The sequence below is a fragment of the Felis catus genome, chromosome B3, assembly GCF_018350175.1.
Source record: "Felis catus isolate Fca126 chromosome B3, F.catus_Fca126_mat1.0, whole genome shotgun sequence".
In the NCBI taxonomy this organism is placed as follows: domain Eukaryota; kingdom Metazoa; phylum Chordata; class Mammalia; order Carnivora; family Felidae; genus Felis; species Felis catus.
In genome coordinates this window covers 90,075,134-90,102,072 of record NC_058373.1, presented here as the reverse complement: position 1 = coordinate 90,102,072, position 26,939 = coordinate 90,075,134, and the positions used below count along the sequence as shown (strand labels likewise).

Below are 26,939 nucleotides of genomic sequence, written 5' to 3'. Positions count from 1 at the left end.
TACTTTAGAACAATCATCGTAATATTAAAAAATCCAGTAACATTTAAGAATAGTGAAAGCCAATGAAAATAACTGAATTTAGAAGCAAGGCAAACCAAGATAATGCAAATCATACAACAGTAATTTAGCATTTTGAAATAACATTGCAGAAGACCGCATTGGTTTTTATTTCTTCACATTCCTATCCCCAGGAAAAAATGCAATTCAGTCACATTAATTGATGCCTAACAGCTGTTCATTTGGATTGCTAGGTATAAGACATGGTAAAATTTATACACACATACATATTAGAAAAATAGGGTCTATATTATTATCTTAGGGGTGCACATAACTACTTCATCTAAATACTTTTCCTTTTATGACATAAAAAAAAAATCCTTAACTATAGAGGGCAACATTTACAAAAACTGCAGAGAACATTTTGCCTGCTGTTTTTTAAACATCTATATGTATAAAGGAATATCTTAACTTATACTCATGACATTGCACACATAATGTCATACTTGCAACATTTTTTATGGAATCACACCTGATCCTAAAACCTGAACGCACAATGAACTAAGATGGACGTCAGGTGTGGTTGCAACAAACGTCAGTGGAATTTTTCACCAAGGAGCAGTAGCCCACAGTAAAGCAGTATCTAAAAGTGGTCCTTCATTGATTATTTTTAATTATTCAAATCTATTTAAAAGTACTCATGAAAGCATTTTAAAAGAAAATCAATATATGTTAAATATTTTTAAACATTTAAAGAGAAAATAAATTCCATCCTCCAAAGTAATATGAGAGCCTATAATCAAGGCATGACATTGGGATATTTTAAAAATTGAAAAATTAAACAAAGTTCTTAGTTGAAATTCATTTTCATAGCAATTAATTAGAAACAGATTACAGCTGTATTATTTTATATATATTATGGTATTGTATCCTTTGTCTTATTTATTGAGTAATTAAATCCAAAAATCTACATAATATGAACATGATAATAATCGTGACCATTTTGTTGTACTCTATTGTTTCAAAAATTGTGTCTAACCCATTTTGTTAGCCATTTGCATCCTGAAAACCAGTCTGAAACCTTGGGATTATTAGTTTCAGTGTATAGATAAGACAATGAAGTTCCGAGAGGCTAAATTATTTGCCCAAGGTGGTAGAATCTGAAACCAAGTCTAAGTATAAATCCCATACTTTGTCAATTATTATAAGATTTAAAAGTCCAGTAAAGTGGGTTTAAAAATCATGCTTTCATATTTAACACTTATTAGATTACAAAAGCGATATCCTTGTGTATCTAAATATAGGAATTTAAAAATAAGTAAAGGAAAATCAATATTCTTAAAAGGGATGCAGGTAAACATAAATAAGAGAAAAAATTATCTATTTTCCTACCACTATTAACAATGTGGTATATTTATTCCTAGCTGTTTTTTTTCCTTCTCTAAGAATACAAGAAGATAGATACATAGAAAATTTTCTTATAATTCAACCTGTCTTCCAAGCACCTCATATATAAAAATGTAACAATAATATTGAATACCTACTCTCCATCAGGTTGTTATAAGGTTTAAATAGAAATAATGGAAGTCAATAGTTTAGTAAACAACCTTGCACAAGATATTACTGTTAAAAATAAGTAACAGCTGCTTTGAAGAAAGAGTCTACAAAATGGTGCTGATATTTTGTGTGCGATTTCTTACCCTCCTTTCAAACATACTTCCTTAATTCACAAAACCAGCCCTTAAGGTGGTCACTTCCTACACCAAATCCGGGTTCAATCCACCATCAAATCTTGACCCACGTAGCCTTTTGCGCTCCCTTGTGTTCCCTCTGTGACCTTGTAGTCTATTTCAAAGGCAGCAACCAGAGTGATCCTTTTTAATAATGAGTTCATGTTAAGTCTCCACTCAAAACCCTCCTTGGATTACTATCTTTCATGTTAAAAGTCAAAATCCTTGTGCTGGCTCATAGGACTTACTAACCCCTTTGTGACTCTCTTGCTCACTTACTCATCTTTAGCCACCAGTGCCTGATGGCTATTTTGTAAACACAGCAAGCTGGCTGCTGCCAGAGAGGTCTTGAATTCACTCTCTTGCTTCATTCTCAGGACTTCTAGATATCTCTGTGACTTAGTCCCCTGCTCATTTAGGTCTCTCTGAAAGTGTCCCCTCATAAGAGAGGACATATGCCTGATCACCCTTAATAAGATATAAGGCCTCCACCTCTGATTACACATTCTCATGGCACTTCTAATATTTTCCTTCATAGCACTTATCAGCACTTAATATTTTATATTTTTATTTCCTAATTTATTTATTGCCTAACACCTTGGCCTAATAAAAATAACTCATTATAATAAAGCTCTTAACTGTCTCATTCATTGCACCTTTGGTTAATGCCTGACAGATAAGTATGTGTTGAATAAACAAATCAGGAGATGCTTCTTAAAGACAGATTTCTGAAATAGGTTCTGAATAATCAGTTGAATTTGAACAGTCAGAAATGATACAAAAGCAGGTATTCCAGGAAGAAGCCCAAAGAAATATAAGGAGTGAAATAAAAGACAGTAGAGTCTGTGAAAACCAAATAATTCAGTTTTATTGCTATATGTAGTGTGAACAGAGGAGTAGTCATAGTTGAGACTAGAAACTGGATCTTACTGGGGTTTGGAGGGTCGTGAATGTCAGAGAACAAGTTTGAATTTAATTTCATAAGCAATGGGAAACATCTGGAGGTTTTTGACTAGGGAAATTACATGAGTGAAGCACTTTAGGAAGATTTATCTTGCAGGACTAGAAGTATAGATTAAAAGAAGGAAGAGTATAAGTAGAGAGTTCAGAACTTTACATAAGCCACTGCAACCTAATTCACCTTAACATTTAATAAGTCAGAAGAGACAATCAGATTTTAATTTGGAAGTCTTCCATTTAAGGTCAATAAATTAAGAATAAAAGATGTAAACAAAATGGTAAAGAACTAGCACAAATATCAAAGGAAAAAGTACTAAGAATATAAAATATATCTAATTGATATAAAGGACTTTTTTAAATGATCAAAGAAGATGAGAGTAGACAAATTCATGTCCAGTGATTAAAGCAATCATATGTCTTATATGATTAAATTATTCTACTGTAAAAGAGAATTATGTTTCCACTAATGTCCTCTCAAAAGTATCTGATGCAAAATAGTAATGCTGCTGAAGAAATGAGAATCTTCTCACTATTTTATTATTGTACATCTGAATTGCAAGTAAATGATAACTATACTATATGTACTATATTATCATATAGCATATGTATATATATATATATATATGAAATTATACTATACTATAATGTACAACATGGAATTAGAATTTCTGTATTCTGAGAAAATAGTATGGATTCAAACAAATGGGAAGATTATAATCCAAGAAAGAGAGTTGTTCTAAAGTCATGCATTCCTCAAAAAGAGCCTTCAGAAATCCCTGAAAAGGATCAATAATTCAAATTATAACTTTGAAATGATAAACATTTACAGTATCTTCTAAGTTTACATGCTCTAACAGCCAATTCAGAACAATAATTAAATATCTGAAAGAAGTCATTGCTTTACACTGGTTCAACACAGAGGAAATTTTTTCTTTAATTTTAATGGGGATGTGTACAAAGGTCCTTCTTAGTTTTTCCCAGTATTTTTTTTTTCTGAGAAAAGGTCTTCAAGTATTATTTGACAGCAAATCCTTAGCTTGGTATCAACAAACTTGGGAGAATTTTTGAGAAAATCATTGCCTGTATTTTCTGTCACCATTACGGCCTTACCCATAAATGAGTGATTCATTTCAATAATTCAATTGAATAATTTCAAACACTATTCTAGGCATTTGGATAAAAAGAAAATTTTAAATATGTTAAGTATACCATGCCCTCAAGTACATCAGAGTCTGTCTAGAAAATGTGGAGAGAAAGATAAGAAAACAATTTAAATAGAATGTGTAAGTGCTGTGATGTAAAAAAAAAAAAAATGCTCTGATACAGAATGGCCATGACATTACATTTGCATGGAAACACACAGAACCACCTGAAGCCTCTCCAGGATATATGCTATGAGGGCAGGATGGAAACAAGGATGTGTGACAACAACCTCAACTCTGAGGCATCAGAAAAGCCTTCCCAAAAGAACATTTTGGAAATCCTGTTGAATAAATAATTTGAGGACGATGAGAAAATGATACTCATTTTTTTGTCTGTGAAACAAACAAAAGGAAGAGAAAACAGAGTAGAATCAAAGACAGAAACATAAAATAGCTAAGTATGTTTAGAGAACTGCAAATACTTTAGTAATGCTTGGACAAGATTTTGTACCCACTATACTGACTAACCAATTAGAAAATTCCATCCAGAGAAGTAAAATGTAAATAATGTATAGGAACCTTTGAACACCTGGTTATGGTGAAGAAAATGAGTTGAAGTAAAAAAATGTAATTATTTTAACAAGTTAGTAAGTGTGAATTCTTTCAAGGCCATAAAACAGCATGGAAGTGGAACCCACAAATAAGTGAGCCCAAAGTTGATTGACTGAACAGTAAATTTCAGGCTCCAGTTGTTGGATAATTTATCTGATAGTATACTATAAGAAACAGCCATAAATGCAAATCAAACATAATATGGTTTTGATTAACAGGAAATACTCTTCAAACAAATTTTTAAGCTAGCACTTGAGCCAGAGCAGTCTAAATTATCTAAAATAGAAAGAAAAGCAGGTTACTTCGGATTCTATGCCTCCCTCTCTCTCTCCCTCTCTGTCCCTCCCCGACTCATGCTCTGTCTCTCTCTCTCTCAAAAATAAGTAAAAACTTTTAAAATTTTTAAAAAAAGACATAAAAGCAGAAAAACCCTCAAACCTCATAAATAACCAAGGAAACTTATTTTTGTGTGTGTGTGAATAAAGAGATACATGATATTATACACGCATACGTATATAATCTGCAATACTGTTTTTTTTAAAAAAAACAGCAGGTGACGAATCTAGCCTAACATGTGAATTTTAATAGTTTACAGATTAAATGAGAATTTACAGGGGACAGAACAGCAGTCCAGACAGAACAAGATAGCCCAGCATGCACCATGATTCATCAGCGTGCAGCATGGGCTCACCCAGAAAGTGAGCCTGACAGATGGGATCCCACCTTGTCCACTCCCAGAGCACACTGGGAGTCAGAAGTCTCCACTCATGAAAGCAACTCTATCTCTTTAATGCCAGCACCAGTTATCAGACACTTAATTGATGCTAAACAGAATGAATCCATGAATTCCCAAGTGTCTTTCTCCCTGCTACTATGTCCATTCCACAAGGGCAACAATCATATCTCTCTTACCTACTGTTGGATCTCTAGATCTTACCACTATTTCTGGTATAAATGGAATGTTATCAATAAATATTTGTTGAATAAACAAATCAGTAAGTTAAAGATACAGCACCCAACTACAGAAAAAGAGAACCGGCTTAGAACTGTTTTCTTTTATCTATTCTGATAAATGGTTTCACTGACAGTGAGAAAAAAGTAAATATTCTTTAGGAGAATTGAGGTATAAAAGGAACTTAAAAGATAGTCAACATTCAAGAACTCAGAATTGAGAGGCCAGATAAGCTTCACTCTGGACAGAATAGTCTCTGAACAGCGCATAGACCTTCTGTGCAACAAAATATTAAGTCAGCAATCTTGAAATAAGTTATCAGTCAAATGTCATTAAATCTTAGAATGCTAAATACTGAGAAAATATTAATTTTCTTATCTGTAATAAATAAAATCAATTCCTAATATACAGCAATCACAATCATCAATTGAATACATGGAAACTTTAAGTATATTTCATTGTCTCTCTCTAAACAGGGGAAAGATATATATAATTTCAAATGATATACAAAGTGGCTAAAGTATTCTTTCCTCTAGTCACTGAAATTTCCAGATTGTTTCAAGCAGCAAAAAGTATTGCTATAAACAATATTCACTACTGAACTATTCACTTATAGAACTCACCCCATTCAAATCTCTTTCCACTTACCACCATTATAGACAGATGGTTGGATAGATCAATATAGAGAAAGCTACATCTTTGACCACGTTGCCAATTTCTTTATCATTATTTTTTCCTTAAAAACATATTGCATATCTATAGTAAACTGCAATTTCATTTATAAAAATTAGTACTTTGTGAATTCAATGAAATGATGTGGAGTAACTACTAGAATCAAATGCCTAGGCAAATGAGGATCTCACAAAACAAAACTGCATAAATGAAAAAATATATCTACAAGAATGTGTCAAAAGAAATCGGTTTACTTATCTGAAAGATTAAAAAAGGCCTTTGGGAAAATTAATTCTTTGAAAAGCTCTAGTTTGTTTTCAGTGTACTTATTTTCTTTTTTGTGTTTTTTTCTCCCCCCAAAAATTAGCCTCCTGAGAGGGGGACATAGGGAACAATTGCTAATAGATGTAGAGTTTCTTTGGGGAGAGAATTAAAAAAAAGTTTGGGAATTAGGAGTGACTGGGTAGCTCAGTCAGTTAAGTGTCAACTCTTGATTTGGGTTCAGGTCATGATCTCACGGGTTTCGGTTTGTGAGTTCGAGCCCCCCCCCCCCCCCCCCCCGCATTGGGCTCTGCCCTGACAGTGTGGAACCTGCGTAGGATTCTTTCTCCCTGTCTCTCTGCCTCCCTCTCTCTCTCTCTCCCTCTCTCTCTAAAAAATAAATAAACTTTAAAAAAAGTTCTGGAATTAGATAGTGGTAATGGTTGCACAACCTTGTGATTATATTAAAACCCACTAAATTCTACACTTCAAAAGGGTGACTTAAATGGTATGTTAATTACATATATCTCAATAAAAATGTGGAAAATAAATTTCAAGAAATATACTCCCTTAGAATTCAGCTGTGAAAGTTAAATGTGGAGTAAAAACTAACCTTTTATACAAAGGTTAGTTTTGTACAAAATTTAAATAATACTTTTAATCTTTGTTAATGTGGAATTTAGTGGTATTTTTTCCTCCAATTTTCTAGACTGGTCTAGCAAGACCTCTCATATATTTGTGTTTTGTTTTATTTAGTCTGTTAATATGTTGAAGAATATTAGAAAACATAATTTTATCTTCAATTTACATTAAGATTCTAGAAAAAAAAGCTAATTACTTTTTTGATTTAATGATCCAATCTTTAATCTATATGGCAAACATTGTGCTGGGGTCTGATGCAAACACAAAAAACTCAAAATTCCTATCTCTGGAAATATAAAGCTGTGAACTTAAATAAAATCCAGAATGAAACATCCTTTATCATGGAAGTCAAATTTTATTACTTTATTTTTTTAAATTTCAATTGCTTATTTAAATTCTAGTTGGTTAACATATATTGTAAAATCGATTCAGGTATGGGATTTAGTGATTCATCACTTACATATAACACCCAGTGTTCATTACAAGTCACCTCTTTAATACCTATCATCCATTTAGCCCATCCCCCGCCCACCTCCTTTCCAACAACCCTCAGTTTGTTCTCTATAGTTGAGTCTCTTGTGGTTTGCTTCCCTACCTTTTTCCCCCCTTTCACTATGTTCATCTGTTTTGTTTCTTAAATTCCCCACCTGAGTGAAATCATATGGTATTTGTCTTTCTCTTATTACTTCAGATTATATTAAATGTTTAAGTTTTAGAGATACTTTTCCTTTAAAAATTTGCAATATAAGACTGAGCAGAAACTCTAAAGCAATTGAACATTTGGTATTTCATATTGTTAAGGAAATCCACTCTAACAGGCAGACATATAGTTTGTTTTAAACAGTGCAAACAGTATTGTAGATAAACTTGGTTGCTAAATCTCTGCAATTTATCTATAAAAATAAATTTGCAAGTATCATTCACATTTTTGTTGACTTACGTAATATTATACCATCGAGCATATAATAGCCTTTAATTATTTAGAAGATCCATTTTTTTTTATTTTTTTTAACATTTATTTATTTTTGAGACAGAGAGAGACAGAGCATGAATGGGGGAGGGGCAGAGAGAGAGGGAGACACAGAACTGGAAGCAGGCTCCAGGCTCTGAGCCATCAGCCCAGAGCCCAACGCGGGGCTCGAACTCACGATCCATGAGATCGTGACCTGAGCTGAAGTTGGACGCTCAACCGACTGAGCCACCCAGGTGCCCTTAGAAGATTCATTTTTAATTTTATTTGATCTATAACAATAATGGTCATTTAAACCCTATACTTCAGCTTTTTATTATTACGAATTACAGCATGTAAAAGTAAAAAAGTTTCAAACTCTCTGTAAGGATAAAATTGAAAATCATTTGACCCTCCCACCCAGAGGAAACCACCATCTACTTTTTTGTGGGTATGTACCCTTCCAAAGAATGCTAATTCATAAATATGAATTTATGTGTATCTGCATATGTGTGTGTATTATTTTTTATGCAAAGAGGATAACATTATAGCCACCATAACTTCTATTCTTATGTAACCATCTATTTTGGACAGCTTTATCAACAAATATAGATCTATTTCAGTTACTTAAAGAACAGTACAATATTCCGTTAAGAAACCTGCCTGTTATCGGTGAATACTCAACTGTACAATGTTTTGTAAAATATGTTTTTGCTATTACAAACACTACTGCAATGAACTTTCTTGTAAGGTACTTTTAACCTAAGTAGCTGTTTCTGTGAGATAAATTTCAAAGTCATACTGTGATCCTATCCTTTAACAACTCTGAAGTACTCTGTAATGAAAAGCACTCTACAGTTGTACTCTCCTCTCTGACTCATTAATGTATCTCTAAATATCCATCACTTAATCATGATGAAGATAATACAGTAATCTATATCTTAGGAAAATATGAAGGCAAATACTAGCAAAAAGTATATCCTGAGAGTTGCTTCATTAAAAATTAAACTGGCAACTGATTAAGCTGTAATTAAGATATTTTATCTGGAATTAATCAATTTTTGGAACTAAGACAAAGAAAAAAGGAAGAAGGAATCAGGAGGGACATTCTTCACTGATTCAAACAAAAGACAAAAGAATGGAATACAGAAAATTATGTTTTTGTGTATGTGTGAACTGTGAGAGAACCCAATATAAAAATGTATCATGATTCAATCATTTGTTCCTTTGTTTTTGCTTTTTCCTTTAGTTAGACTCTATACTCCAATTAAGGTTCCCAGCAGCGTTGTAGAGTAACAGTATTTCATAATTCAACCAGTGCTTCTTCAAAATGTCACTTTAGTCTGTCACTGGTTACACTTCAAAAAGCTCAGGGTTACCTCAATTAAAAGTGAATCTCTCAGCACTCTGCAAATTTCATGAGGAACCATACAATGAGTGTTCGACTCATATTGTAAAAGACAGGGAAGAGAGTGCTATTTTTATATCTCTTGCTATATTCTATTTTTGCTGATAACCTTCCAGCTCAATGTTTTTCCTGTCTGTAGAATCATCTTAAGAGGTTGCAAATGATATCATATTATATTACATCTTCTTTGTTCACAATTTGCAACAATCTATTGTTGATTTTAATTAAAGAATAGCAATGATACTTCCACAAAAAGACTAAGTGCAGGAAAACTAACCAGTCGTTCACACTGCAGTCCACACTGACCGATTAAAAATGCAGTGTCTTGGGGACGCCTGGGTGGCTCAGTCGGTTGAGCGTCCGACTTCAGCTCAGGTCATGATCTCAAGGTCTGTGAGTTCAAGGCCCGCGTCAGGCTCTGTGCTGACAGCTTGGAGCCTGCCCTCTCTCTCTGCCCCTCCCCCGCTCATGCTCTCTCTCTCTCTCTCTCTCTCTCTCTCTTTCTCTCTCTCTCTCTCTCTCTCTCTCTCTCTTTCTCTCTCTCTGTCTCTCTCTCTCTGTCAAAAATAAATAAACATTAAAAAAAGTGCAGTGTCTTTGACTATACTTTAAAAGATATACAAAATATGTTTTGTTTTGTTTTTTTTGAGGTCCACTCAAAATATGCCACTTCAGCATATGGACTATTTTGAGTTGAAAGCAGACTCTGAGGACTCAAGAGAAACCTTTGTCCATCCTTAACTACAGAGAAGAATCTAAAATTGGGGGTCTTTCTCAGAACAATTGTTATTACCAAAGATAATTTTTATCTGAGTGACCCATCTGTATGGCAGGGAAAACATCTAATTACCAAACATCCACTCCTCTTACGAGTGCCCTGTGAGCTGCATTCCTTCCCTTTGAGGTTCCAGACTCCTACCCCTTCTCCTTTGTTCAGAATGACATATATACCTCGTTTTGCCTCACTGTCTTTGGAATTTCCACATCTATTTAGATTCCTGGTATATACGATATTAAATCTTATTTTCTCCTGTTAATCTGTTTCATGTCAGTTTGATTTTCAGTTCAGCTAGAAAGATTTCGAAGAGGACAGGAAATCCTTGCTCCCCAACAAAATTATTTCAAACCTTGGATAGCTGAAGCTCAAGGTATTTGATATTAAAATACCACACATATAGTGGCCAGGAAACATTTTCTTTTTGGTAATTCAGGAACTTAACTGCTGCATCTGTAATTGATTAAACTAGTCACACTACACTAGAGGAAACAGGAACATTGGCTAACCACACTACATTATTTTCTTCCCAGGCTGCCACCAGCTTCTTCTCAATGAAGAATGCAGAGTTGTGATTTCACTATAATTAGTAAATTTTAGGGTACGCTGGCCAAAAACTGACTATGAAAAGGATGTTTCTATCTCCACTATACTGAAATAAACTAAAATGAAGGCAAATATCCAACTCCTAAAGAATGGATGATACCTTAAGAAGCCTCGAGCAATGAAAATCTAATAGAAACATGAGTTGAGGGGCGCCTGGGTGGCTGGGTTGGTTAAGCGTCCAACTTCAACTCAGGTCATGATCTCACGGTTCGTGGGTTCGAGTCCCGCATCCGGCTCTGTGCTGACAGCTCAGAGCCTGGAGCCTGCTTCAGATCTGTGTTTCCTTCTCTCTCTGCCCCTCTCCTGCTCACGCTTGGTCTCTCTCTCTCTCTCTCTCTCTCTCTCTCTCTCTCTCTCTCTCTCTCTCTCTCTCTCAAAAGTAAATAAAATTTAAAAAAATTAAAAAAAAAGAATAAAAAAGAAACACGAGTTGATATCGGGGGTACCTAGCTGGCTCAGTCAGTGGAGCATGTGACTTTTGATCTCAGGGATGTGAGTTCCAGTCCCACATTGGGCATGGAGATCACTTAAAAATAAAATCTTAAAAAAAAAAAAAAAAAAGAAATATAAGTAGATATTGCCTACAGTTGTCAATTAAGGCTAGCGAGTCAGAGCTACACTTTTTCTTTATGACTTTTTAAACAGAGACACTGAAAACTGATTATTAAAACCATTTAATAGTGGGTCCATACACCAGTGACTGTATTATAGTAGAGTTCCCTAAAAAACACGGGTGTGTTTGATTACTTTTCTGATGTGCCACTTAATAGGAACTCATACACACAGCCATTTTTTTAAATACCCACAGGTATGAATTTTAGCCATTTTATTTGTCAAATGGAAGTTTCTTTCCTTAATAACTGTAGGAACGCTGTGGTCCTGAGGGAACAGCAATGAGCCTTTAGGGAGATGGAAGGCTGAGCTTTAACAGCTGAGCTGACCCTATGCTGAGACAGCAGCTCTCAAACTGACCCTGCTCACCCCTTGCCAAGGGTTTCTTACTTCCTTCTTTTGACTGAAAGCTTACCAAAAAGACAGTACAAAATGATGGCTTATCCCAGCTAAAACCCAGTTCATTATTATTGCCTATAACATCTAAATTAAATTATAGTAGAAAGTTAGAAAAGAGGTTCATCAGAAAATACAGACTTCTTATCAAAACAACAACAACAACAACAAAAACCAGTATGACTTTAAGAAATGAGTAAGCCACAATGAAGAATGCTACACTTCAGAAGGCTGAAAAACAGTGAGAACAAATGCAAAAGCTACAATATGGCAACATTTGTATGATCTCTGTTTTACCAAGAGAGAAAGAAAAAGAAGCTACATGCTACTTTTAAAAAGTATTATTTAAATTCAGTCATTGTCACTTTCTTATAATTTTACTGCACATTATTTAAAAATGAATAAAAGATGATTATTTTTCCACAATCATTTAGCCTAGAATTTATTCACAATCTTCCTTTAAAGTGTGATAATTGCTAGCAGTACAATATATAGCATGTATATTAATAATGATTTAGTTTTGATAAAATAAACAAGCTCTGTGTGTGTGTGTGTGTGTGTGTGTATGAATACCCTCTTACTCTTTTATTATAATAAAATGAAGCCTGCCTTACATAAATATTACAGGTGTTATTCAATTCTCTATGATGAACAGATGGATGTAATTTCCTTTGTAGCTAAATTCTATTAAAGCCATCCATTTTATCATTTTGTATTTATTTTTTAAAGATTTTATTTTTAAGTAATGGCTACATCTGACATTGGGGCTGGAACCCACAACCCCAAGATCAAGCATTGCATGCTCCACCAACTGAGCTAGCCAGCTGCCTCTAGAGACATTCATTTTAAAGATTTTACAGTCAGACTATGGCTTGACTACTTTCAATTTGTTTCCCCAAAACAACAAAACTTGCTAGGAAATCTTAAAGCAGTGAAGGGGAGAATTTGACATCCCAAAATATGCCTTTTTGGCATAAACATTAATTTAGGTTGATTACTTTTAAGAAATAGCAGACATAGGAAAGGCTCTAAAAACCAAGTAGAAGTTACCCTTTTGTAACAGACATTCACGTTTATAAAAGAAGTCTCCACTTGTAAGGGTGTCTTCCTCTCTGTACTAGGAAGAGGAGGACAACTAAACCTCTAAAAACTCTTATCCATAGCAGAGGCACAAACTGCATAACAACCATACCCGTAACAATCATTACTGTGTTTTGCTTGAAAATTTCCCATAACTGGCTTTCCATTCCCTCCAAAATTGTTTTTTTGTGTTTAGTTGGAGATGGTATTTTTTTTAACGTTTATTTATTTTTGAGACAGAGAGAGACAGAGCATGAACGGGGGAGGGTCAGAGAGAGGGAGACACAGAATCCTAAACAGGCTCCAGGCTCTGAGCTGTCAGCACAGAGCCCGACGCAGGGGGCTCGAACTCACGGACTGTACCGTGAGATCATGACCTGAGCCCAAGTCGGCAGCTTAACCGACTGAGCCACACAGGCGCCCCATGGAGATAGTATTTAAGGTAATGGCTTGGGCCATTTAGGGGAGGTACTCAGTTTTCCTGGGTATCTCTACGTATACAGGAAGCATACACGTTGTTAAATTTCTGTTTTCTTCTGTTAATGTGTATTTTCATTACAAGGGGGTTTTAGGCAAGAACCTAGAAGGATAGAGGGAAAATTATGTTGGTGACCACTGAAGGGGCATGCTGAGTAAAACACCATACGCACGCTGGAGTTTGCAGATGGGATCCTGGAAGTTGATACATATCATGCTAAGAAGATAAATTTTTATGTACATCGAAACATGCAGCAGATGGAATATGTACTTGGTTATTTTAGAATTCACTAGTAGATGGGGTGCTTGGGTGGCTCAGTTGGTTAAGCATCCAACTCTTGATTTCACCTAGGGTCACGATCTCATCATTGGTGAGTTTGAGCCCCACATCCAGCTCTGTGCTGACAGTGAAGAGCCTGCTTTGGATCCTCTGTCTCCCTTTCCCCAGCTTGTGTGATCTCTCTCTCTCTCTCTCTCTCTCTCTCTCTCTCTCTCTCTCTCAAAAATAAATAAACATTAAAATAAGTATTCACTAGTAGAAACTTCAAGTAGTTAGCATAGCATATATTACCTACCTTATATTAAACTCTAAAATCACAGAAAGAAATAGCAAGAAGGAAATGTAAATAAAATTGATCATATTTGATATATACCAGAGAGACTTTCAAATCCATTGGACAACACCTTCATAAAAAATATTTAGGTGAATGTGACTTGCATTCCCACACACCCCCTCACAAATGTATCTCTTTTACTAAAAGTAAAAACACTCAGTTTGACTGTATTCATTTTGTAACTATGTATTTTTTATAATTAAACAGTAATCAGAAAAGTTACGAAGCCATTATAATTATCCTGCCCCATGGCCTACACCCTGCACCTTATTATACCTATAACAGTATGTCAAATGCCTGTAGAGTAATTTGATACATAAATGAGAACATCATTAAAAAAAATGAGAGTGTATAAAGTCCCAGAATAAAATAATTGTGCAATCTAGATGCAATTTACAGAAGAAATGAATAGTAAATATGAATCACTGAAACATAATTAGAAGGTAACATAAAATTTTGGAGAATTGACAAACTGTCCCTCTGAACCACACCAAGCTCAAAATGCAACTTAGAGAAACAAAGACCAATTCTCCCTTGGGCTTTAGGTGAATGGCATTATCCCTAGCATAAGAGGACAGCTCTTTCAGAGAAGCTTGTCTAATGCAGTGAAAAGTGGGTACAGCAGTAAACAGGCAAATCAAAATTAATCCCCATGTACATTCAGCCATGTTAGGAAACACCTTAGGAAAAGGAAATCTGAGGCATTTAAGGAATCAGCAAATTACTTCCAAAAGCTTAAGCACTATATTCCTCTTCAAAAGTCCACGAATCCATACATGGGGGCAGCATACCTAGATCTAGTAGATATTTAACCAACAGTTGTTGAAAGGATAAAAAAGAGAGACAGGACTGTCTTCCAAAACAGGCATGATGGCTGGCTGCATCCCACCACCCCAGAGCATGTCTCAGCTATTTACTCCTACCCACAACTTAGTGGCTTAGAGTAACAACCAGTTTATTTGTTCATGATTTGTACATTATCAATTTGGGCTGGTTCTTCTGCTGGTCTTATATGGGGTCACCCGTGTGACTATAATTAGCTGGAAGCTCTACTGTGTCTGCATGCTCTAAGGAGGCCTCCTTCACATGCCTTGCCACTGGTACCAGCTGTCAGCCGGGCCACTTGTCTCCAGCAGGGTAACCTGGGCTTCTTCACATGATGTTAACATTTTTTTCCAGGAGGGCAAGAGGGATGGATGACTGTATGATCTCTGGAGGATGCAGCTTGGAAGTTATATCCTGTTACTTCTGCCACACCTATTGTTCAAAGCTAGTTGCAAGGCCAGTCCAGACACAAGGGGAAGGGAAACATGACATGTACTCTTGATAGGGATACCTATAATGAGTTTGTGGCCATCCTGAATCCATCAGAGGAAGTAAGAAAGCAAATCACAGATGGGAACACACCACAGGGCTTAGTCTAGAAATGGTCTGTTCTGCCAACAAATACATCTATACTTAAGCATCCAATTTTGGCTATCAGGCCCCTCTGTCATTGAAATAACAGCATAGAAATCCGGATTCAGGATGACACAATGAGTTTGTTATTTGACCATCTTTCCAGCCCTGTCTCAAAGGAAGGAGGTAACTAGGGGTAAAGACTGAAGCACTCATTAATGACAGCAACAGCAGCACAAAAGACATAGTAACGGGAATAAGAGGTAAGTGGAGTGCAGAGCACAATTAGACAAATACAAACATTTTAATGATGAATGATCATTAATGATCTCCAAGTTCCATCTCATCCTAACTAACATTTATAGAATTCCGATTTATTCCAATTCTTCTGTACTAGGAAAAGCGCTACAGGGAGCAATTACTTATTAATTACTTAAGACACACCAGCAAGTTCACAGTAGCTTGCAAGACCCTTATGTAGATGGAAATTAGGAGGAATTAGAAAGAGTAAATCACCCAAAATCACACAGTCTAGTTTAGCAAAAAAAAAATTTAGGATATACTTAAATCTCAGAGCCAGGATCAAACATTTCTCCATACAAAGAGCTACCAAATCCCCTAATGAATAACCATAAAGTCTTTCATAAACTTCCAGATATAAAATACAGTAATTCACAAAGTACCAGAAAGGAAAAGAAATTAAGAACAAGGTTCATATTCAGAGGATGGCCATCATCCTTGAAGGAGGTTAAAAACACATTTTTGTAATAACAATCAACAGAAAACAGCTTTAACAGGGAGAAGAAAATGGAAACCTCCAAGGTATAGTAGATACAGCATGTTTCTTTAGAATCAGAAGTATCTGGATTTGAATTTTAGCCCTATCATCTGTTAGTCATCTGATCACGGACAAGTTAACTGCCTGCAGCCTCAACTTGATCTTCAAAAAAAAAAAAAAAAAAAAGGAATACAATCATGCCCAAGCTGTAGGATTATTGCATGGGTTAGAAGAAAGTAAAAAGCAATAGTATCCGGCATAGATGATATTCTAAGAAAATGTGTTTATGATCATAATCGTCATCATCTATTATATTTATTAGATAAAGATACATTATCATTTTTAAGTACTTTCCACATAAAGTATATGAAGGAAAACTCATGTGCTTTCCTTAGCCGAGAGAGTCTTAGAATATTATTCATCCTCAGGTTCTTAGTTCACAAAGATATCTAACAATCTTGTCTTTTGTTAATAACTTCCTATCAGTGATTTAAAAAAGAAAACAAACCCACTGAAAAAGTTTGCTATATGAGAGCAAGGAAAAGAAAAATCACACACAGACAGGAAAGAAAAGAAGCTATGGAAAATGTCATATCCGTACAAACATCCGTGCTTTAAACATGACATGGATTGGTCCCTGAGGGCTTTCTGGCATCACTAACATATACAACAAAGACTTCAAGTCTTTCAGAAAAGGTTAACTATATTTACAATTGATGTGTCAATTTTAATAACTATTACCATTCACATTAGAATTAAAACAACTTTTACGGGCACCTGGGTGGCTCCGTCAGTTAAGTGGCTGACTCTTGATTTCTGCTCAGGTCATGATCTCACAGTTCGTGAGATCAAGCCCCACATAGGGCTCTTCGCTAAGTGTGGAGCCTGCTTGGGATTCTCTCTCTCTCCCTCTCTGCCCCTCCTCCACTCATGCTCTCTCTGTCTCTCAAAATAAATAAATAAATACTTTTTAAAAAGTAAAATTTCAGGGCACCTGGTTAGTTCAGTCAGTTAAGCATCCGACTTTGGCTCAGGTCATGATCTTGTGGTTCACAAGTTCAAGCCCCATGTCAGGCTCAATGCTGACAGCTCAGAGCCTGGAGCCTACTTCAGATTCTGTGTCTCCCTCTCTCTCTGCCCCTCCTCTGTTCATGTTTTCTCTCTCTCCCCCTTTCTCTCTCTCTCTCTCTCTCTCTTTCTCTCTCTCTCTCAAAAATAAAATAAAAATATTTTAAAAAATTTTTTAAAAAGTAAAATTTTAAAAGAAACATTTTTAGGGGTGCGTGGGTGGCTCAGTGGGTTAAGCATCTGACTTTGACTCAGGTCATGATCTTATGATTTGTGAGTTTGAGCCCCATGTCAGGCTTTGTGCTGTCAGCTCAGGGCCTGGAGCCTGCTTCAGATTCTGTGTCTCCTTCTCTCTCTGCTCCTGCCCTACTCGTGCTGTGTCTCTCAAAAATAAATAAATGTTAAAAAAGAAAAAGAAAAAACAAACGAAACATTTTTAAACATGGCATCTAAAAAGAGTAACATTTCTAAATTATGGAGAATGTTGATAACCAAGACTCATCCTGTATGGATACCAGATAAAGAGAGTTTTACTGCCATTCTCTCCAGTATTCAGATTATTTTCCCATTATTAGAAATCTGGTGACCTCATACAGAGGCTATAAAAACGGTTGGAAGCCCAATCATCAATTTTATTCAATTATGGAGAAGGTAACACAAGCTTAGTAAATATTCTAGAAATCAGCATCATCTAGGTTTAATGGTAAATTAAGAGGCAAAGATGCAAAAGTATCAAGACCAACTGAAGAATACGGTTGCCTCTCTGAGAGAATATTTGTTTCTCACTCTAGATTGCAGTTTCCCCACAGTGGGTTCTTTTCTTTTCTTTCTTTTTTTTTTTTTAGCGTGCTTCCTGCATGGCTTAAACTCACAACCCTGATATCAAGGCCCGAGCTGAGATCAAGAGATGGGCCCGTGGGTGACTCGGTTGAGCGTCTGAATCTTGATCATGGCTCAGGTCATGATCCCAGGGTTGTGAAGTCAAACTCCACTCTGGATTGATGAGTTGTAGCATCTTGGAGGTCTATGGTAAGGACTCCAATGCCTTGTTCAGTCTCAAAAGGAGAGAAGGCATTGATGAAAGAGTAAATGTGACAGGAGTGCTGGATGGACAGTAACAGTATGTGCCTGCTTTCTCTGTTCCAAAAGCAAGAAAAGAATAGTTCTGCTCAACGCTACACTAGTCATGACACATGGTTTGCTGGAGCTGGTATCACACTTCAATGTAAAGTGAGACAAACAAACTGGAGTCCATCTAGAAAAGGGTGGTGATAAAAACTTACGATAGATAACATTTATTGAGTATAAAGTGTAAAAAGGCTTAAAATCATGACACATAGAAAACTGTCCCAAACCAGTTTAGGCCTAATTATGTTTAATCATAAGGAGAGCAATCATGGTTTGAATATCTCAAGCAACTCAGTTTAAATATTCGAGGTACTGTCACTGGGAATTAGATTTATTATGTGCCCTTCCTTCCATATCAAAATTAATTTGAAGCCAAGGATGCCAGATATTTGGCTCAACTCCAGAAATAAATTTTATGATATGCCTATACAAAAATGGAATAATCTGGTTTAGGTGGAATGATTTTAGAATCCTTGAAGGTACTCAAGTTTTGTCAAAATGACCATTTGGCAGGGATGCTTTAGTGAAAATCTAAATTTGAATAGATGTCAGAAGAACTCAGAAGTTTTATAATGCCAGACCCATCAGGGGTTAAAATGAATTTAAATTTGAACGTCTTGTGTAAATCATGCAATCACCAGAGTACCAGAGATCCTCCAACCTATAATTTCTTAAACCTCGCCAGATTCCCTGCTTTATATGTGCCTGGTCTCTGAAGACAGTGGACTGTGGGGCCCTTGTTTTGAATGAGCTTTAGCATTCCCTGGAGCCCTGAGGGACTACGACCCCAGGCATAGACTCTGACAACATTCAATTACTACACCTTTAGTTTTTTCCTCTCCGCTCATGATAGCTAATGATGAAATGATAATGACAATGGCAAAGATGTTGGTGATGATACCAGCTGAATGTCCTTTATCATTAGCCTCCTTTTATAGGTGAGGACACTAAGGCTCAGAGAGGTTACATAAGCCTGAAACACAGGTTTGTGCAATCCCAAAGTTCATGCTTCTAACCACTGCACAATATCAACCTCCACAAAACACATTAACAATTTCCCAATTTCCTTTGTCCCTCTTACTACAGAGTATAACATATCAAGATAGAATAAAAAATATCAGTTAACTTTCCAGCCTATGTATTTGTTTACATCCTTCCTGTTACTATGAAAATAAGTTCCTTGAGGTCAGGATCCAATGTCTAGTTTATATGCTGTTAAAGTGCCTGACATTTGAACAGTAAATACCTGGCCAATATCCTACAAAATTCCTATAAATAACCCCTAAATTTCAGTATGAAGGTAGGCACGTTCCTGTTAAATGAGGCATTTTAAATTAAAATATCTGTAACTATTAGTTCTATAACAGTATCTCTCCATGTAGAAAAAGTGTATGTGCTGCTCCATACAGTGTTCAATATCGCCATGCAAGTCATATGCATTTTAATGTTGCTATACAAATGTCTTAACACTAATAAAATGAATGCATAGAAATCACTTAATAACCTAACTTACATACCATGGAAATATAACAAAAAGAGCTAATTGCTAAGAAAACACCACACCCTGTACTTCCAAAGAAGATAAGAGAAAGTTAGTTTTCATAACAGGGTTGATATGTTCCCACTAATAAATCACTTTAAAGCAAATATCCAATAACTTTGGAAGCAACACCACTAGGATTCATGAAAAATCTACTAAGACAGGAAATGAGAAGTCAACATGGGGGATGGAATGGAGAAAGCAACTAATATGCAAACTTCAGGTCTCTAGCATTTCCTCAAAAGAGCTGCACAGAGCAAAGTAAAAAATAGAGAAATATAAACAATACTGTTTTGGCTTCTATCCCTGATTAAATACACTGGTTCTGTTGAACTAAATAGTGTTTTCTTGCATTTTTCCACGAATTCAGAAACTGCTTCTAGAGTTGGGAAAAAAGGTCCATGCTATAACATTATGCATTTATCCTATGACTTCTTTCTAGAGGCTTTTTTGCCATAGAATCTAAAGTAGATTCAATATCCAATGGTAGGATTGGAAGGATTTTTAAAGCAATAAATTGCATATATGGTCCCATGAAGAAACAAAGAGTAGCATGAGGTTTAAGTTTAGACAGATTTCTTCTATAAAAAGATACATATTATCTAGGAAGACTCGAATTGATCAATTTGCATTTTCTTCCTAATGTGACCTAGTTTGTAACTTAATAAACATAGACCCTCAAAGCCAAATTCTGAGAAATCTTACTGATATAGCTCATAGCTTAATAATAAGGCCTTTTCATGCGGTTTACAGGCTGTCAATAAAATGATACTACATTTATATAACCATGTAATTTCATTATTATTTGCTGTCACTTGTTAACCATCTTCATAATTAATATTAAATTATGTCATAGTTCAGTAAAAAGCATTGTGTCAGAAGAGTATGTATCAGAACACTATGATGAAAAGCTTTAAAATGGCATTAGCCATTTCTAAATTAAATTCTTATATTTCTATCTCTTGTTACACTTATATGAAACTGGAGTTTTCATAAAAACACACAATTTATGTTGATAGGGCATAACAAAAATGGTTCACTTCTAACCAGAATAGCTTCAATACTGATAAACATAATTCTTCTTAATTTTACCATGCACACACCATGTAATGGACAAATTATACTGCCTTAGGTTTTAAATAGTTCTCAATGATTGAAGGATGCCACAGGAATAAAAATGTGGGCTGTAGAAATGTAATAAGCAGTCTCACTTTCAAGGTTTACTGAACAAGGCAGAGCCATACACATGTGTGACTGTGGAATGATTTAGCAAAATTACCTGTTAGTCATGTGTCCTATCTATTTAAAGGCCTAAATTCTTGTATTTATTCTTCAATAAAGCATAAAAGTTAGAAGTGATTACCATATACACAAAACTATGAAAATAATGCCAAAATGTTATATTTCTAAGTAAATGAAAAATAAAAATCACTGGAATGAGTTAACAAATTAGCCAGTTCTAGGAAGTTTTATGTAGCTTTCTTTCTCCAACCTCAAAATTGGCACATATTTATCAGTAATCTTATCTATTGTCAATTGTTCTTAAAATAACTGAAGATATATGATATAGAGCTTATTACATGGTACTTTTATGCAGAGGCAGGGACACTGTTAGATATCTGCAAGCATCTCATCCCAACCACAGAACAACACAGCAATAGTATCAGCAGAAAGCAAGATCCTAATTTCACCAGCTAGAAAACTCAGCAAAACTACTGAGCCTAAAGTGCTTCAAGCAGCAAGAGGAAGCAGAACATTGGTGTGAATGAACAAAAGAGAACTGATGGTCATTCATGAAAAGATTTAAAGCAGATAAAACATGCGATGGTCATTCAAACATCAACGCCATAACCACACAATACTTTGCCACCAAGAATGCATTTAATGACAGAGGAGACAAAAATAATGGAAGAGGGGATATAGGTGGGACAATTTTCTTTCAAGTGACCAAAGCTCTTGCTAGCCCCTCATGAGAAAAAAGAAAAAAAAATCATCTCTGCCTGGTATTAGTCAAAGATATATCTTAATGAACCCCTCCCAAATCACTCAAGCACAAAAGTCTCATATTTCAAAACTGAAGTAGATATGCATATGTCTGTGTGTGTTCATATATACATCACGTGTGAAGTGGGAAAGAGGTGTGTAAAGCACAGAAGACTGGTGTTGCTCAAGGTCATTCTCCTCTTGAAAAGAGAAAAGGAAAAGTAACTAAAAGAAATGGTCTGGGGGACAGGAGTCAAGGGGCAACTTCTTTGCACCTGCCTACATGCTCACATCTGTTCCCATGGGTGCCCTGACTTTCCTACTGTTTTGGCCCTCTTGCTGGTAAACATAAGAGAGCTTAAAAGGAAGGAACATTCTGCTGGGAAATTTCCTATTAACACCTGACAGTCTTAACCCATTAGTGAGCCAAGCCAGCTCTATCTAAGTACAAGGTCAGTGGTCTCAGATCTTCAAACTAACTGGTGTCTACCTCTCTGCCACTCAAGCAAGGGAGAAGGGAAGGGAGACAGAAATCTCCATTTTTAAGTAACTTCTATATATGAAACTCTGTGCTAGGAGGTGGATTTGGTTTTGACATTCCACCTAACTCCATGTACCAATGAATGCTGATTCTAAACATATATCACGTAGTCATCCATGTTTAGGCTTCTAAGCACTCAACAACCAGATAATGCATTTGTTTTGCCTTCCCTCAGGGTGAGGACACAAACCTGCAGAATAGTGAATTTGTGGTGAGAAAAGGCCAGAGAGAAGTGAAATGAGGAGGGAAATAGAGAAAACCCACTATTTTCCCAGTCACTGATATTCTACCCCAGCATTTCTTCTTTCTTGGGTACCCTCTAAAGAGGTATGCCTTATCTGCTAACAAATATTATGAATATGGTTTCTGTTGTAATACTATTCTGGAGATATCTGGGGGACAAAGAAGTGTCTTTGTCAGATTTTTAGTACACATAAATAGGTATTCTGTCCAGGATTTCCTGAGTGATGAGGGAAATACATAGAAGTTAACTTAAAAAAAGAAGATAAAAGATAAGAACCTCCCCCCATCTAATTCCTCCCAAATGCCCACTTATTTTGAGTTTTCATTCAGGCAGTACCCTTTTCTTTCTGAGTCTTCAGAGAGGAGAATGTGGACCTGCTTTTCTGTTAAAGTCAAGTTACTTTCTATATCCTTTCTTGGTTCTCCCTAGAGCTGGAACTTACAGAGCAAATCTGTCTGAAGAGTGGCCCTCACAGCCCTCGTGTTTACTGGGCTTGGGGGTCGGGGTGGGGAGCGCAGTTGTCTTTTCAGTGGTATTTCAACTGGAGATAAAACAGGAGTATAAATGACCTAATTAAATCCAGGCGAGCTGAAGGAGAGGAGAGAGAAGAGACAGGAGGAAATGGAAATCTAGGAAAAACACTTAGTTTCAGGTTTCCAACCCTGAGAAATCAAGCGACATTTGAGTATCAAGGCATTTTTGCAGCCAGCTTTTCTTCTATGTTCTTGAATATTCATTTACAAGGGGGTGGAGGACTGCAGGCGCAGGAAGTCAGGCAGGACCTCACTGCCCTCCACACGTCTCTCTCCACCTCCTTCCTCTCATATCCAGGCCGCCACCTCAGCCATGATGCGCCCGCTGTCTGCCAGGGGGCCCGCTGAGCTCTCCAGCCCCTCCTCAAAAAGTGTCGACCAGGGCCTGGCAGCTGCAGTGGCGGAGCCCAGCCCCCAAGCACGCTGCATTTACGGCCTTGTAGCACCACCAGCCTGCGAGGGCTGCAGCAGCAGCCGAGCCCAGACTCCAGAGCAGTCAGGGACATCAACGCGCAGAGACCGCGAGAGCATCCAGCTAGTGGCCAGCTTGTAGTCTGCAAATGCCATCATATGGATATCTATAGAAACGCAGCAAGCGGAGGAAAAGAGGCAGCGCCCTACACTTTCTAAGCGGCTGTGGCAAAGAGAAACCTTCGGTGCATCTCCAGTCGCTGCCTCCTAGAGCAAGGCGCCGAGCGCTCGGCCCGGCCACATCCTCCGCTGGGTGCACCCAGCAGGCAGCTACCGAAGACTGGAGACAAACGAGCACTCCTTAGCTGAATTATTCAGACCGCCTTCACTATGGAATAAAACATTGATGAGACTACTTTGGAAGTGCTTTATCTTGTTAATCCGAATGCTCTCTAGAAGGGGTGAAATTTCTGTAGGGGACGCAGAGGTGATGCAAAAAAAAAAAAAAAAAAAAAAAAGCAAATGAGAGAAATAAGCTGCAAGGGTAAGGGGCTTTGGAAGTTCGCTAAATTTGTTCCGACTCCGCCAGCCCTGGGAATCTCCTTTTTAACGTATCAGACCCAATATGTTAATTAGGTAGTCGCAAACCCACCCTATTCCTTGTAAATCAATGCTCTGGCAAAAATGCTCAAAAATACATATTATACAGAAACAAGCACACCAAAACCAACCACACAAACCACGCGTACCCGAGCTCCACAACCGAGACAATACAGCTGGGGACAGTATTGGGGTGGTGGTTATGGTTTTAGCCTTGCTCCTCTAGACATAAAAATGACTTCTCTCTGGGATGTATTTTGCTACACAGAAGCAAACGCTGGCAGTTCAATACCATATCTCAGCACACACGCCGGTGACAATGAATTCCCTTTCATGCAGAGCAAGTTCCAAGAAAACTCCATTTCAGATTAAAGTCTCCAGATGCGTAATTTACAACTACTAAAGGATCTGGCAAGCTCCTCCACAATAAGGAAAGGAAAACAACCTGGCACCAGAGGTAGAGAAGGGTCAAAATGGTCCTTGCCTGAAATGATGGGTGGAAACCAAACACCCTCTCGCACTCCACGGTCTGGGGAGGGTTGGATACCAAATGGTCCGTGGCAACCATAGCCTGAAGGAAACACGGAATTTTAATCTCTGGCATCTTCAGACAGGTTCAATATGCCTAGCTTTCCAATATCATCACTTAGGGTGGAGCGTATCCATATTCCCTTAGCTTTCACTGCTAGATTAAATGCTCAGGTATAGATTTATATCCCACCTACTAGAAATTATATTACAACATCACAGAGCGCCCTTGGATATTTCAGCCCTTCCTGATGATTTTCGAAACATTAATAAGTAAAGTAGCCTGCAATGCAGATAAGACACTAGAAACAAGATCAGAAGGAAACTGGGTGAGGTGGGTAGTCGTTGGGTTGTTACCTGGTGCCTCTAGAGGAAAAGACGGTCGTAGGAGGACTTTCTGCCCGCAGGTACAATCCCGGCAAGGTGGCTCCAGGTGGCTTTCACAGTCGTACGCGGGTCTCGCTCGTCACTTTGCTGCCCTTTGCCATAGCTCAGCACCCGCATCCTAGGGAGTCCGAAAGGCGGCTCCTGCCACTGCCGCCGCTGCCCGCAGGTCGCGCTGGGTGGGGGATCCGCGGAAATCGCCCCATGAAACCCGCGTTTCTGCGCCCGGGGAGCGGGCAGAGGCAGGGCGGCCGCGCACGCACACACAGACACACTCAAACACACACACACTCACACACTCTCACACAGGCGCGCGCGCACTCGCATTCACTCTTGCACACGCACATCCAGCCCAGCTCCGGGAGGGAGAAGCAGGGAGGGGACTGGTCCTTCTCACGATCAGCTTTGATCCCCACCGGACCACAGGCAGAAAAGAGAGTGGTTTGGCAAAGCCTTTTGATCACGTTTCCTTTAAGTTCTCCTCCAACCCAAATCCACGCAATTCAAGGGCTGATGACATTTTTGTGGAGAGGAGAGAGCCGGGAAAGGGCTGAGGAAGAGTCGGGAATTTTGTTAAGCAGTTTGAAAAGCAATCCTTGTTACCTTGTTTGTACAGAACCCAGCTCGAAGGGCTGAACTTTTGGCTTCAGATGATGTGGACGGAAACATAAATATCTCTGGCCAAGACAGGAAGGTCTAGATGCACGGAAACAAGACGGCTACAAGACCCTCTGGTGACCTTGTGATGTACCTGGAAGCAAGTTAATACTGGAGCTTTCCAAGCCTCTGGGTAAAGCGATCCACACACATGGGTCCACAGGCAGGCAGCGGTTCCGAATCCAGCCGGGAAAATGGGTCTGGGCGTCCTCCCTGCTCTTCAAGAACCTCGGCATCGAGGGGGCACCGACGAGTTAACATTTGCTTCTGGGCAGTTGGATAAAAGACAGTCAAATGCATCAGATAGGCGCGCGCGCACACACACACACACACACACGCAGACACACACACGCAGCTAGCTGAAGAGCGGGTTACAAAAAAAAAAAAAAAAAATAGATGCCAAGATGATTTCAAAAGGTAGAAAAGATCCAGAATCTTTTCTGAAAACAGAAGGGTCAGCAGGAAGGTTATAAAAATCTTCCCGGGTCTTTCATTCTTCCTCTCTCTTGTGAATGTGTGTGTGTATTTCCAGAAGGTTTCCTCGGTCGGCCCCACCCCCGTCCAGTTGCGCTTTTTTCTCTTGATATAAACCGACCGTGCAAAATGGATTATATGGGTGGGTTGTGCTCACAGCCCAGAGCTCCACAGTCAAGAATCCTAAGGGAGCAGCCAGCTGCGAAGCCATTCACATCCTCTAGGGAAGAAGGAAAAACACGCGCAAACACACGCGCACACCACACACACACACACACACACACACACACACACACACACACACACACGAGTCCTCAGTTCGGGCCGCTCTGCACACGGTGGCCGACTCCCTGCGAGCCGCTGCACACAGCGCCCCGCCCGCTGCCCACCTCGCCAGGGCGAGTCCGCAGCTCAGGCGTGCGGCTGGCAGCCAAGGACCCCGGCTGCGGCCAGGGCGGGCCCCGGTCCCAGGCTCCCCACCGCAGCCTGTTCGGGCAGCGGCAGCCGCCCCGCCGGGAAGGACTGCGTCCGGCGCTGCAGCATGGAGGCGGCGGCGGCGGCGGCGGCGGGCGCGCGGCCGTGGGCCCGGCCCTCGCCGCAATGACGGGAACTACAGCGCCTCCCAGACTCAGAGTCAAGCGAGACCCCCGCCGGGGCCACCGTGCCTCCCTCTGCCCTCGCGCCTGCAAGCCCGGCTCGCTCCGGACTGATCAACCCCGGGCAGGAGGAGAGGGTCCACGAGGTGCTTGCAAATCCCCTGGCAAAGGAGTCGCGGGGGCGTTGCAGG

The 26,939-nt window shown here is 38.3% G+C and overlaps 1 protein-coding gene across 5 annotated transcripts in view; it reads right to left on the bottom strand.

Annotated features, from left to right (window-relative positions):
• The window catches only part of LRFN5 (leucine rich repeat and fibronectin type III domain containing 5), a 249,620-nt gene extending 222,898 nt beyond the window's left edge, over window positions 1–26,722 (bottom strand). For all 5 annotated transcript variants that reach the window (XM_045059863.1, XM_023255665.2, XM_023255667.2 and 2 more), the window contains exon 1: window positions 24,995–26,722. The gene's annotated coding sequence lies outside the window, so the exon portion shown is untranslated. The remainder of the gene's footprint in view (window positions 1–24,994) is intronic.
• Window positions 26,723–26,939: the final 217 nt, after the last annotated feature.